Source organism: Pezoporus wallicus, unplaced genomic scaffold (assembly GCF_028554395.1).
Source record: "Pezoporus wallicus isolate ANWC-B61680 ecotype Strahan unplaced genomic scaffold, APGP_CSIRO_Pwel_v1 scaffold_11491, whole genome shotgun sequence".
In the NCBI taxonomy this organism is placed as follows: Eukaryota; Metazoa; Chordata; class Aves; order Psittaciformes; family Psittacidae; genus Pezoporus; species Pezoporus wallicus.
Genome location: NW_026642649.1, coordinates 3,272,519 through 3,286,457, shown reverse-complemented (window position 1 = coordinate 3,286,457; position 13,939 = coordinate 3,272,519).

The window sequence follows — 13,939 nt, the reverse complement described above, 5'->3', positions numbered from 1 at the left end:
ACCATCTTTTCCAAGCTAAATAATTCTATGATTCCATGAATTTGCAGCAGCTGGCATGAGCCTGGCATTGTTCCAGCAAACTGTATCCTGCAAATACCATCTTTCCACCTGATCCTAGGAAAAACACCAGCAAGACAGGCTTGTATTCTCTTCCTTATCCCTGAATAATATACTCCCATTGACCCCTTCAGGAGCTCCGTGCATGTGCATGTGTGTAAAGAGTATGGTCCAAAAAGGGAAAAATAAAGCAGTTTTGAATTTTCAGCTGGCAGACCTGTGAGCAAGGACTGCAGGCTGCTTTTAATTCAGGGGTAGAAGCATAGGACGATGTGTTTTGCTACATCACTGAAAGCCAGTAGAGGCCATCCGGGAAGGAAAGACTAAACTAATCACAAATTACAGCCATATGAAGATCTCAGGTTGAATCAGATTTGTTAGAGGGTTTGGTTTGCCATTTTTCTTGGGTTTGTTTAGTTTTGGTTTGTTTTCCTTTTAAGTCAGCATAAAATTACCCTCTGCGTGATGCATAGCATAGTCTTCAGCTCCTGGGTCTGCCCACACTCACATCTCAAAGCACATTTGTGGTTTGCTGAGATCTAGTGTTGTCTGCTTGCTTTTTTTGACCAAGGACTTTTACATATGATTATACTCTAAAAGTGTGCCATAGATTACATGGTCCATAACCAGGTTACAAGGAGAGAACACAGGTCTGTGTTTAGGAAACCAGCTTTAACCCCAATTGGAACAGCTTCTAAACATTCAGCCTTTTTCATTAGTTACTTGGTTAAATGTAGGAACAGAGCCTGCAAATGTTAGGGATATTCACTTTGCTGGGGCAAAACAACCTGAAACACTTTGCAGGATTGAGGTTCAAGTATGGAAAGCAGAATGTTAACAACCTGGTGTTGTAATGTGAATCCAGTTTTGCAATTATTCTAAAAGGCCAAATTACGTGAGATTTTGTCAACTCTAGTTTAACAGGGGTGGACAATACTGACTGTACAGGAGGTGAATGAAATGGCATGTGAGGCTTCATGGGTAACAGAAAAATCGCTATTGAAACAATGATTCCCTTACAACAGAAAACATCGACCTTTGCTGAAGAAATTCAGAAGTCTTGAACATGCTGATTGCTGCTTAGTCTGATTTCAAGTCAATCAAAGGAAGCAAAGTACAAAGGGAAAGGTCATATTGACTTAGTATAACAATCTTAATGAATCTTGGCCCTCTGTTTTGCATTTCCAGTGGAAACATGAACTCAGTGGCTCATTCCCTTCCTCTCTGTGCTGCTTCCAAACACCCAGGTAGACGGAATAATCTTTTGCTCAGCTTGATCCCTGGACAGCACCGTGTTTCTATTTAACAGAGCCTGAAAAACAGCCGTTTTATTTTTAGCCACAGCATTTACTAAAAGGAGCTCTTGTTGACAGGAAAAGCCACTCAGATTTGAATATGAAATATTTCCAGCACTTTAAGTGTGGTGGGAAAGGTAAGCAATTCTGGAGTCACAATCAATAAGGAAGAGACCGTGAAGGATTTCTGAACAGGGAATAATTCTTTGCCTCCCAAAAGCATTTGTCCTATGCAAAACCAGAATATTTCTTGGCACTGCTGTAGCTTATAGGTGTACCAGTCATAGACAAGTACAGGGCTGTGTAAGGTACAGTACAAATGCAGAACAGAAAGACAAATCTAAGACAAGAGCTCACAAATGGATGCAGACAGACAGCTGGGGGAATACAAGCAAACAAGGTGACATTATAATATTTCAGTCCCTATTTCAGATAAACAGTGAAAGGCACAATGATAAAATTTCCTTGTATGTTTTTAAAGCTGCTGCTCCCTCTGTCAGCCTCAACCCTGCCACACACCCCACACCCCCCCAAGCCTAAATGAAATAAATCAGCCTGTTAATAATGACTGGGCAGCATAGGCAGCCAAGGACGGAAGTCCAGTGAAAGACAAATGGTTAAAGTTTACTAAGTAGTTACAAACCACCAAAAACAGGTCTTAAAATGGGAAGTGTTAGGCAAGCCCTTAATAACAGGTAATACTACCAGCCCCACCTATAATTACAGTCCTGGTCTCCCCACCCTCTGAATGTCCCTCGTTTCCATCAATTGCAGGCTTTTCCGAGCACAGACAGTGCCTTGGCAATGTCTGCATGCTGCCTTACAAAAAACGGGTGGTGTTTTTTATCTGAGCTTCTGAGGAGCTGCTGCAATATACACCTTAAATAATAACAGCACAAATAATAGCAATAATAATGGGACAGGAGGTTCAGCTCTGCCCATATCTCGCTACACCGATGCTATCACATCTCCAGTATAGTTTGAGGCAACCTTAAAAGACCGAGTGTGATGTACTGAAAGGAATGCATTTACCATACATCACATAGTCCCCATTAGGAGATTTTGATGATCACATTACTACATGCTTTGTCTTCAAATGGAGACTGTGCTGGCTTTTCCACCCATAAGCAAGAAAAAATATACTTGCCACACTCATTATCACTCTTTTGGTTCAGGTTTTGTCTCTGATGTACAGCTGCTTCATTTTGGTTCTCAGTTCCAACAAGAAGTAATACTGTCACCTTTTCTGTGACGATTTTCATTTACTCCTGAAACTAGACAATAGACATTATTATGAGCTTGAGACTGCTACAGACTTAGAAAAGTTTTAGATGTGTAGAGATATTTGAATATTTTTGTTTAGTCATTATTTTACAGATTTACTCCCATTTGGGTTAGAGGATTTGAAAGAATTTTATCAGTGCTTACTAACCAGCCTCATACACTCTTTTTCGCCGAGTTCACTTTGGCTATTTAGGGGGCTCAAATACGGAAACAAATCATACGGAAACTTTTACACTTGCTGATTTGATCAGCTTTTTAAGCATCTAATATGCAAGAAAGAATAAAAATAATAAATGTACGGGATGAATTTTCAAACAAAGTTTTGTGAAACAGATTAGGGAATATTTTGAGACTTGATGCCTCAGTGAACAAGCGCCTGTGTGCTTGTAATAATATAACCCACAAATCACAGTAAACCAAGCATAGTGCTTTGATTGGTGAAAATATGCAAGAATATCCTTTTAACTATCTGATCAGCTCTATACTGAGCCTTCGGACTATCAAAAGGTCAGAATCCAAAAGGGTTAAGTATTGACTGACAAGAGAATGAAAGGCAACAGAATATAGGTGTACAAAGATCTTGAGGGACATTCCTAAAAGTCAGCATCCGTTTTTACACTTCTTGCACAGGACCAGATATGAATTTCAAGCACTGAATAGATCGGGAGCATTTTAAAAAATGTGAAACTATATTTAACTGTGTCTATGAGAAAACATTTTTTTTTTCTTGCTCAAACCTTCATTAAATTGAAAATTCATCACAAGAATTTATTATTTTGACTTTTTCTTACCCATTTTCACCTGTTTAAAGAAACACCCCATCTCCCATCTTTGACCCTGCAGTTTGTACACTCTCCCACTGAAAAATACAACCTCAGAATTTACAGAACAACATACATGGGGAAAACCTGCTAGTTACCCAGTATGTTAGAAACAAATGGGTTTGAAAGCAAGTGAAACCCTGAGTGCTGGCTATTTCCAGTACCACAAAGAAATGCTTTGCATCCTAAATGCAGCGGGTTAGTGAGTTACACAGACAAGGCATATGTCCCTGCCCCACAGCCTGGCTACAGCAAAGCCATCGAGGGGACTATTGCCCTGCTATATGGCAGGACGGGAGACTTGCAGGGTGAGGGGGCGACTAGAAAAGGCCCTTGGTAATCTGTGCGCCACTCTCCCTTTTTTAAGGGCAGGCTGTTTTGGGAAGAGAGAGTTTGCTAGCAACCTGATCCTCTGTCCGGTTGTGGAGATCTTCAAAGGAGACAGCGCTGGCAGCTGACATCCCCCCTTCTCCTGTTGGGTTTTTCCCATTCAGACTGCAGATCCCTCCTGCAACAGACCTCCTGATCAGCTCCTTCCTTCCGCAGCGCAAGCTCAGCCATATTTGAGTCCCTTCATAACCACGTCAGGAGGCCTCACCACATTGTTTATGTGGGAGAGCAGCTTCACTGTGCAGTGGCATTAACCTTCCAAAAAATAATAATTTGAGAAGTTTTGTGGCTTCTAAATAGGAGCAGGAACCTGATGGTTGAGAAAGACAATGGCAAACACAGCAACACCGGGAGGGCAAAGGAAGAAGCTATGTGAAGGAAACACATGCTAACGCAGCCCACTCACCTAGGGCTTCCCTAGAAACCATAGCAGCTTCATCTCTGCCCCATAGTATTTCACATGCACAGGTATAGGTAAATCTGCTGGCAAAGCCCTTTCCCCTCTTTTTCTTTTAGAAACTTGGGTGCCCAGAGTCCGTTGCCCAGAGACACTTTGCAAGCCATCCCTTTATCCTGGATGGAATCTGGTGCAAGGGGAGAGAGCCTGACTTGTCCAGCCCTGCAGAGGGGCAAAAGCTCAGAAACTTTGAACCCAGGCCCTAACCCAAAAACTTTCAGCCCTGATACTGAACTCCAGGAACCCCCTGAGTACATGCAGTGTGTCCCTGTGCTGCCTCCCCTCTAGCCCCATGCATGCTGCCTGACAAATCATACCCAGTGACGCTGCTGTAAATGGCAATATCTCTTGGAATGGTTTCAGTCAAACCACACTGCTCTGACAGCGCGCACACGAGGAAAAAGGTGGGTGGAAGGAAAAAGGCAGAGCCAGCGCAGTAACAAATATTGACACAAAACAATAACACAACATTATTGTAAAGCCTACACAAATGAGCAGGTGACTCTGTGGATGAGCACAGCCCAGGAGAGTGCTACAGACTCACGCATTCCTGTTAACATTTCCAGTACTAAGAAATATACTTGCACAAACAGAACCTGTGTTAAGGCCAGGTTGCAGAAACTGAGGCAAGTTAAAAAAACCCAACTATTTATAACTATGCATAAGGACAGATATAACCAAAAATAATAAAGTGCTAACATGATCACTCAGTTTGGGGCTTTTTGTTGTTCGGTTTTAGTTTGTATGTTTGTTTTTAATGTGGGTAGCCCTGTTGGCCTTCCTTAACTTAAATGCTTTCTTGATTGGATGCTCAGCACCTAAACGCATTAGGCTCACATTCAACACTCACAATAAAGCTTAATCTTGAGTCACATTGGCCCCTGAATAAAAAAAAAAAATAAATTAGTCTCTGCTTTGTTACAGTCATACAGCAATAAAAACTGGCCTGTCACACTATCTGCATTGTACGGGTTGTCTTACGCTTAACTGTCTGCTTGTGTCCAGAGCTGGCTATCAGATCTCCTTTTTGTTCTTTGGTGAGGGAAGGGTGTTTTATGATGGGAAAATTAAGAGCTTGCTGTATCTTCCCCCCACCTCCCCCAGCCCCCTTAAATGAATCAGGTGGTGTAACACCTCCAAAAGTATTCGCATATGTTTTGTTACTGAAGCCACTCATGACTCCCACCATGTAAATCTTTGTTGTGTAAAGTCCCTGGTCTCCAACACACGCATTTCTCCTTGTGTAGGCCTAGGTCAGCCATGGTTTCTCTCCCAGTTTTCCTGCTGAATGGCAAGCAAGGGGTTTTGCTTGGCAGACAGCACATTTTCAAAAGCACCTGCTAGCAGAAGCAAGGGATGGTATGGAGTACTCCACTAGCTACCTAAATAACCTGAAAACCTGTCCCTCAGTCCTGCTTCAGTTCTCCAGTTTTCATTTGTATTTTCCCACCCTGTGTGGTAGGAAATCACACCAAAGCCAGGCAGGTGCTTAGGTACTCCAGCAGCAGGAACCTGTTAGATGGGTGAACAAGTTATGAGATGTTGCTCCAAGTCCCCTACTGAAATAACCTTCCAGCAACATATGGACACCCTTTGAGAACATGAATAGCACTCTACCTCTTAAGAGCATGATAGTGATGGTCTGAGGGAGAGAGCAAAAAGCACCAATCGTTTGTAGCATCAGCTTTACTTCAGGAGAAAGGAGATACCAGGCTGCAGAAACACCTGCCCAGAAGTTTGCGAAAGCACGTTTTCACCCTGTGCTTCATATGCAGAAATGCTATGCTATTTACTCATCTGGATGATGACTGGGAGACACATTACAATGAACTATTATGGAGATGAATGCTTCAATTTTAGGAATTCATGTCCCAGTTGTTACTGTGAGAAAATAGCTAAGGACTTAGATGGAAGCTGAACCTAACAACTTAAAAATCAGATCTTTGGAGTAGATGAGAAGAAGACACAGAGAACAAATGTTTGATACAAAACCAGCATTAAAACAAAACCATTTTCACTAGCACAGTATATACATCTTTATTTAATTGATTATATGTTTTCTTCTTTGGGTAAAAGGGATTTGAGACATGCAAATTCTAGCTTAGAGACAAGTTGCGCTCATGAGTAATCCAACTGACCTCCCCAGGCTGACTTCCGTGAGCAAGTGCTCATCACCACCACCACCGAGGTTGCACAATCAGTGGGGTTTCAGTGCACCTCTCTAACTGCACCACCCTTCATGCAGCACCGCGTCTGCCCTGCTGCAGCACAAGCATTTGCTGAGCTTCCCTGATCGCCACAAAGCTACGCCAAAACACAGGAAAAGTGTCCTGTGTGAGGAATTAGTTTGATTAGTTCTCTTAGGATACACGATATTTCTTTTTCTTTCCCTAAGATCACAAAGAACATTTCAAGGATACTCTGTGAGAATAATCAATCTTTTAAAGCACACAAGTTGACTAATTACATTTGCAAAGGAGAAAAAGAAAAGCTGTGTTTGCTGTGGCAATGAATGCGGTAGTAAAGTCAGCACAACTGAGCCCGTAATTTTGCCTTTTCACCAGGTTTCAGACCATTAGGTCTGTGAGCAGTAAAACAAGGGGAAAAAAAACAGGGATAGGAAAAAGCACATGGTTAATATTTACATTATGGTGCCCAAATGAAAAAAGACCACTTGGCTTCATTTAACTTCCTATTTTCATAGTCTGAAGAATGCTGTAACATGCTCCTGGTGCATGCCCGTAAGGTAACTAGTAACTGGCTTCCATAAAAACTGTTATTTACCAGAAAAAAAACCCCAAACCAGTAAAAATCCTTGCTCAATTCACTGCACATTATACATGCCAAATTGCAAAGAGATTTTTTTTTTCCCCTGCAATGAAGTAAGTAGAAGCACCAACAAATACAAATATGCATCTGTTACTAATGAGATGTTTACAGCCCCTGCCTTGCCAATTGCACATATGGAATACCTCAGTGCGTCGTTACCTATAGAGCTCTGGTTAAGAGACAATAGGTGCAAATTAATGTACAAACAGACATTATCTCTTCAAGCCTGGACATGACTTGAAGCCTTGTTAAATATTTTTAAATGCCACAGCTTTCTCCTAAGGTTTTAAAATCCTTTTTTGCACTCTTTGCTGATGGGAGAAAATGTTCAGGGGACAGGACAAGATATTTATAATAACAGGACATTTCACTCTGCACTTTTGTTTTAGCATGTGGGGGGAATAATAATTGTATTCAGACTTGAAATGGCTTGGGTTACGCAGTTCAGAGCACAAGCACCTGCAGCAAATTAATTTGTTGTAGCACATTTATTATCTCATAGCTTCTATTTAGGCTGCAGCTGTTGCTATTATGTTAATAATGTTTTTTATCACCACTGCATACAACAGGTTATGGTAATAAAGAAATTTTGGGGTGTGGGGTGTTGGTTTTGTTGTTTTTTTTTAAATTTATTTTTAATTTTATTTCTTAGAAAGAAAAAAGATGGGGAGAATATAACACATACGCATTGATCAGGCATTGAGCCTCGTGTTTATTAGCTGATTTGAAAGAGAATGGGCAAGAGAAATTAGAAAAGAGTAACAATAGATAAAGATGGCGCGTGCAGAATTTGTGAAAGCAAAAAAGAAGAAGAGGTGGCAAAAAAAAAGAGACAGCAAGAAAGCCCGAACACCGCAGTGCTGGGGTGGTGAGTGTTCGGGTGGGGGTGGGGAAAATGCTGCAGTTTTCGTGAAATAATAAGGTGGAAAAAAAAGGCATACAAAGAGTAGGTTTTTCATTGTCTGTAAAATATAAACACAGATGAATTCTGTCTTTGGTTTGTTCATGCTTTTCACTCTGCACAGCAGGGATGTTCTTAAGAAGTTGCCCTCTGCGAAATTTCACTAAATGGAAACCGTGGACCCTGCATGATGCGATTATAATCACACCAGCCATTCTTTTTACATAATTTTTTGTTTAAAATCCAGTAATGCTTCTTCTTTTTAAAACACATATCTGTATCTATACACGCATCTAAAAGGGTGCTGGTTTATGTCCCCCCAGCAAAGTGCAAGCTGGAGCTCGAAACTGGCTGTATCCCATCCGCAAATCTCCATGGACTCCCAAACAAGATGAAAATTTGGAGCTGACAAGAACATGTCTGCTGCCTGCAGTCACTGCAATAGCTCACCATGTTGCCTACTAACCAAAAGATCAAAAATTATCGATTTCATGGCGCTGCGTGCTTGGGATAGAAAAGCTACTTTAAAATTTGCATTATTTAAGAAACGAATTAAGAGAAAAGATCGTGTTTTAGAGCGGTTTGGAACGTAAAACTGGCTTTATGTTTTAATCTTATCAATGTTTTCCTCTATTTCTATGATTTTTAGCAGCTGGGGTCTGGAAATGATTTTTTTTTGCCGATGAATTTAGGATTTTGCCGCAGTATACATCTGCAGTCCCAGAATCCTCTGGTAAGATAATCCCTCCTGCGATGGGGAAACGCCTTTAACCTTTTCGTGAATGAAAAATACGCAACCATTTTGAAATAAAGAGGGGGAAAGAATGATGATTTCTATGAACTGGGATGAAATTTACTGTGAACTGAAAGAATAAGGAAAGAAAAACATACTGTAATCGTGTTGTGGTGTTGGAGTTTCTAGCTGTTGTCTACCTTTCTTCAATGGCGTCTGTAAATATGCCTGGAGTATGGTGTTACCCGTATTTCACGAGAACCAAGACCGTAGGAAATAAGAGCATTTCCTTGCCATAACAGCAGGAATGCTACAACTACCATCTCCATGCTGCAGGCTTTAAGGAAAATCTTGATTACCGGTCATTGAAACTCATTTGATCAGTGGATTCTTAAGATGACTGGACTGCATTAGGGGAGCCAAGCCTCTAGATAGCAAGAGGTGTTCACAGCTGCTCTGGGGTTTCAGCTAGAAAGGGAAGAGGAAAATATTCTGTGGCATAATGAAAATCTGAAGCCCTAATCCATGCACTGCCTGTTTGGAGATTTGCTCAAATGAAGCTCCTACTTATAGGAGCTCCTGATACTCATATTTTCAGATGGCACGGTAATTAAGAAAGAGTGGTCTAAACAAAAAAATGAGGTCTTAACAATTTACTATTTTGTTTTAAGATTACGTATTAGAATCAATTACTTGGAATAAGGAAATCTGGCCTAAAGCTACGGAAAGAAAAAGGAAAAAATTACATTATCAAACACCTTTTCAAAGACAGTTTTCTATATTAGTACATCTCTATATATTTCAATCGGACAATTAAAGGGTTACAACTCTGGGCAATCAGGGTTTCAGGTGGACGAACTTTGATTAGGGAAGTAGGAGGTAGGTGTCAAACCTCTGCTACTGTTTTTGTTTTTGCCGGTGTTTCTGGCTTTTCTGCCAGGGTGCCTGAACACAACCATTGCAATTGTTTTAAATGGGGAGTATGAGACCCATAACCACTGAGAGACAGGCACACAGAGAAATTTTAAAGGCAGTGGTGTACTTAATAATGACAACGTTTCGGAAGGGATCAATACTGTGGGTTTGTGTTTACATGACTGTGCAATAAATTTTTAATATAAAGCCACCTTGATTATCTATTTGGCTAGCAGCTATTAAACTATATGTACTGGGAGATGCAATGCTTCATGTTTATTCTGCTCCACTGCTTAATATGCCAGTAATCAGATATTCTGATGAGTAATGCCTCAGCTGCTAAATCAGCTGGAGACTTCTTCCAGTTTCTGAAACATCTGTGATAAATAAAGTTAAACTCTTGTAGGCTTTCACATGTACTTAATTAAAGAGGGAAATACTAAGGCATATTGTATATACCCAAAATAGGGAATACCAAGGGAAAGCATAACTTCAAAAAAAAAAATTAATAACCAAATTGCTGGCCAATGACAATTCTATTTCTGATGCCTGAAGCAACATTTATAGACTACTCCGATTTCCGGAGTTAATAAGATGTTTTGATCAGCATCTTCTATCCTAATTTATTACTGATTTGTAGGGTCTCTCCTTCTTTCAAAATGACCCAGTTACACACTCCCAGTTTATATTTATAGACTACTCTGATTTCTGGCATTCGAACCAGTTAATAAGATGTTTTGATCAGCATCTTCTATAATAATTTATTACTGATTTGTAGGGTCTCTCCTCCCTTCAAAATGACCCAGTTACGCACTCCCAGTTTTTTGTCCAATTCCTGAGAAAAGTAGAATCTCACCGGTATTCTGAGTTTGCCAAATTTTCACTCTTTGTCCATAAAAAACAATTTTATTTATTGTTGAAACTTAGCCAGAATGGCACAGCTATTTGCATTAGCACAGCAAACATTCTGATGCTTATTAATAAACTGTAGCACTCGTGTATAAGGCAGAAGTTACACTGATTAGTTCTGTATCTCAATGAGTGTGTAAGTATTGCAAGATCTCTCTTTCGCTCGTCACTCTTGTATGAAAGTGAAAATATGTGACTGTTTTAATACACTATAACTTCACTTTGCTGGAAGAAGATCCCTTCCCCCCCCCCCCCCCCCAAGATGATCAGAATGACATATTTTTTTTACTGACAAGTGAATATATATTTAGTCAGTGCCTGAAAAAGTATCTGTAGTTGATGCTTGAATATGTTCCTAGAGTACGCATGGTTAAAAGCCAATTTTGCATACACTTTTAAGATTCATACGGGAAATCAAATATTCAGGCCCAGAGCCCTAGATATTTCCAAAACTGGTAATTTTGCTTTGTCCTTATACGAGTGCCATGGCTACTCATTTGTTACCATGTTCCTTACGAACATAGCTAAATGCCAGATTTCATACGGAAAGGTGACCAACTAAGTTTACCTTTAGCTGACTGTTATTTTTATCTGAGGGGCTTCCTTGCTTTCTACCCTGTTAAAAGTTGACTCACCAAAAGCAGTGCTAAGGATGTAAAACAAATGAAGATGTTAACAAAAAGATTTAAATCATTATCCATGAAGCTCTCGTTTGCACTGAGGATTTCTTACTGCGGTGATACACAATGGACACATTAGGAGACTGCTTGACCTTTCGAAAAAAATATGTCTGCAGCATACTCGTCTAGCAAACAGCCACCAAAACAAACCTATTCAAGTATAAAAGGGCTCGAAGGCAACTACTGAAGCTGCAGATACACACTCAGTGCTTCTTGGGGGATAAAGAAAAGAAGGTAGAAGAGGCAGAATAACCAGGCTGTCTATGAATTTACTCGTGAAGCCCCGCACTGTAACATCTAACATTTACTCTTCTTGTTTTGTTTGTGGATCACGACACACTACTTTAGAAAAATCATAAACACAAAATGTACTTTAGAAACATTTTTATAATTGAAAGAATACTGTTAAGAATTAGGGTTAATCAAAATTGCAACACTTGCAGCTATTAATATATTGGTTTTCCTGGGGTAGGGTTTTGTTTTTTAAAAGTGAAATTGTAGAAAATATTTAGGTACCTAGTAGCTCAAAATTGCAAAGTTAATATTAAACAAATTTCTATTAGCAGTTTGTCTAGATCTGAAAGTATCCTAACAACTTTGCAGTGAAATATATGCAGATTAAAATGACAAGAAACCATGCAAGAATAAAGCAACCAAAAAATCAACAAGAGTATAGCATTATGTACTAAAGGCCTTATGAAATGTATATATATAAATAAAAGTTGCATGTTTTAAACCTGCTTTTAAGAGGGCTAGCTCCAGTTGTCCTCGTCAGGTCAAAAAGAAAAGCGGTCCACAGTTCAGGGGCCAGAAGCAAAGACACGGACCGTACCCCTCCTGCTTCTGCAAAATCCAGGCTCCAAAAGCCCCATCCCTGCAGACCTCAGGGGGTGGGATGGCACACAAAGAGGCTCTGAAAGGTATCTGGGACCATGCAATGCATCAAGGGCGTTTGACTGATTCTACTGTTGTTATCAAGTACCCAATGGAATTGCTTATAGTGAATTTGGCAATAATGCCCTATAGAAACAGCACTTTGAACTTATATAGTACCTTTGATCCAGAGATCTAAAAGGAGGGCTCTGTCAGTATTATTATTGCCATTTTACAGAGGGCGAAACCGAGGCAGAGCAGATCTTCCCAGGCTCTGCTGTAGAGGAAGGCAGCTGAGAAAGTGCAGTGGACAAAGAAATTAACTCTTCCCCTCATACCTTTTTGCTTTTTAGTGCCCAAACCAAACTCCAGGAACATTTTCTCTGACTCTTATCTTAAACTGGAATCAAACTTCTGGTGACAAGAATGGCAAGGTCCTTCTGCTCATAGCTGCACTAAGTTATTCCCCTCGAAGGAGATGAGCGTGCTGATCTGGCAGGATGTTTTGCCAGCTCCTGCTGGTTGTCCTCATTCTGGCCAGCATTGACTGAATGGGCAACTGTCCTAAGAGAAGAGAGAATGACAAGGAAAGCTGTATTTCGTAAACCTCTAACTTCAGGGTTGGCCAGGTGGCATTTCATTCCTTACCAGTGGGGACCCTGCTCAGGAAGGCTGGGTGGATGGAACAACAGGGGGAACAGGAGGAAACAAGGGCTTTTTTTTAATCACCACTGCCTACCAAAAGCCGCATTAGTCATGACATCTAACCTGCAGACTTAGGACCCTTCCCCTGCACTTGCCCCACTGGGTTGTGACCCCTCTCCACCCATGCCAGGTCAACCTCCAAGGGCTGGGGTGCTTTCTGTGTGCAGCAAGCCCTACATTATTTTTTTCCTTCACCCAAAGGGAGAAACATCCTGTTCTAAAAGGCACTGATTCAAATAAAAGCAGCTGATGTGAAAAATCAAGAAGCACCGTGGAAGAGGCTCCTTTAGTCTAACACCACTTACTACTGAATAAATCAATAGGACAAAAATAAATCCTTAAGTAAGAGCAACTTCCCAAGTAGAAATTCAGGTCCCGTTTAAAACAGGACTACCAATGGAAAAAAGCAGGTATAAAGGTGCCCCTTTGTGAACTGCATATGCCCTCGTTGTGAGGTTGGTGGGGAATGAGAGGCTGCACGAAGGAACAGGAATTCAGCCCCCAACATCCGCTAGCTCCAAAGCAAACTGAAACTAGGAGAAAAAAAAAAAACACGAGAGAAGAAAACTATCTTTCAATAGCAACGGATGGTTTACGTAAACACCGAAGTATATACCGTCCTTGTTTCATGGGGCTTGGGGGGGTGTGTGTTAAACACCCCGTATGTTAAACACACTTTGCAAGACTACACACGCAAAAAGTCTGTGAAACATTTAACTGTACAAGCCCGTGCACGCCGAGGAAAGGCTGCCACAGATGTGCCTTCCCCGCGAAAAACCCTTGTGCAATTCACAGTATTTTCCTGCTTTTACGACTCTCTGAAGAGGCGAGGGGCAGGCGAGGAGGAGATGGGGGGGGGGGGAGTGAAGGAAACCCGCTTCTTCCATTAAAAAAAAAAAATACATAAATTGCATAACGACGTACTTTCTTTGGCAACTGCTTCCTGACAAATATTTACCACAGCGGAACGCGTTTCCGCCGACGTGAGCGGGCCCCACCGCCGCCTTCCGCGGGTTGCACCGGGCCGCGCCGGGCCCGGAGCCTCCCGGACTTGGCGACGAGCGTTTGAAAACACGGAGTTTCGTTACAG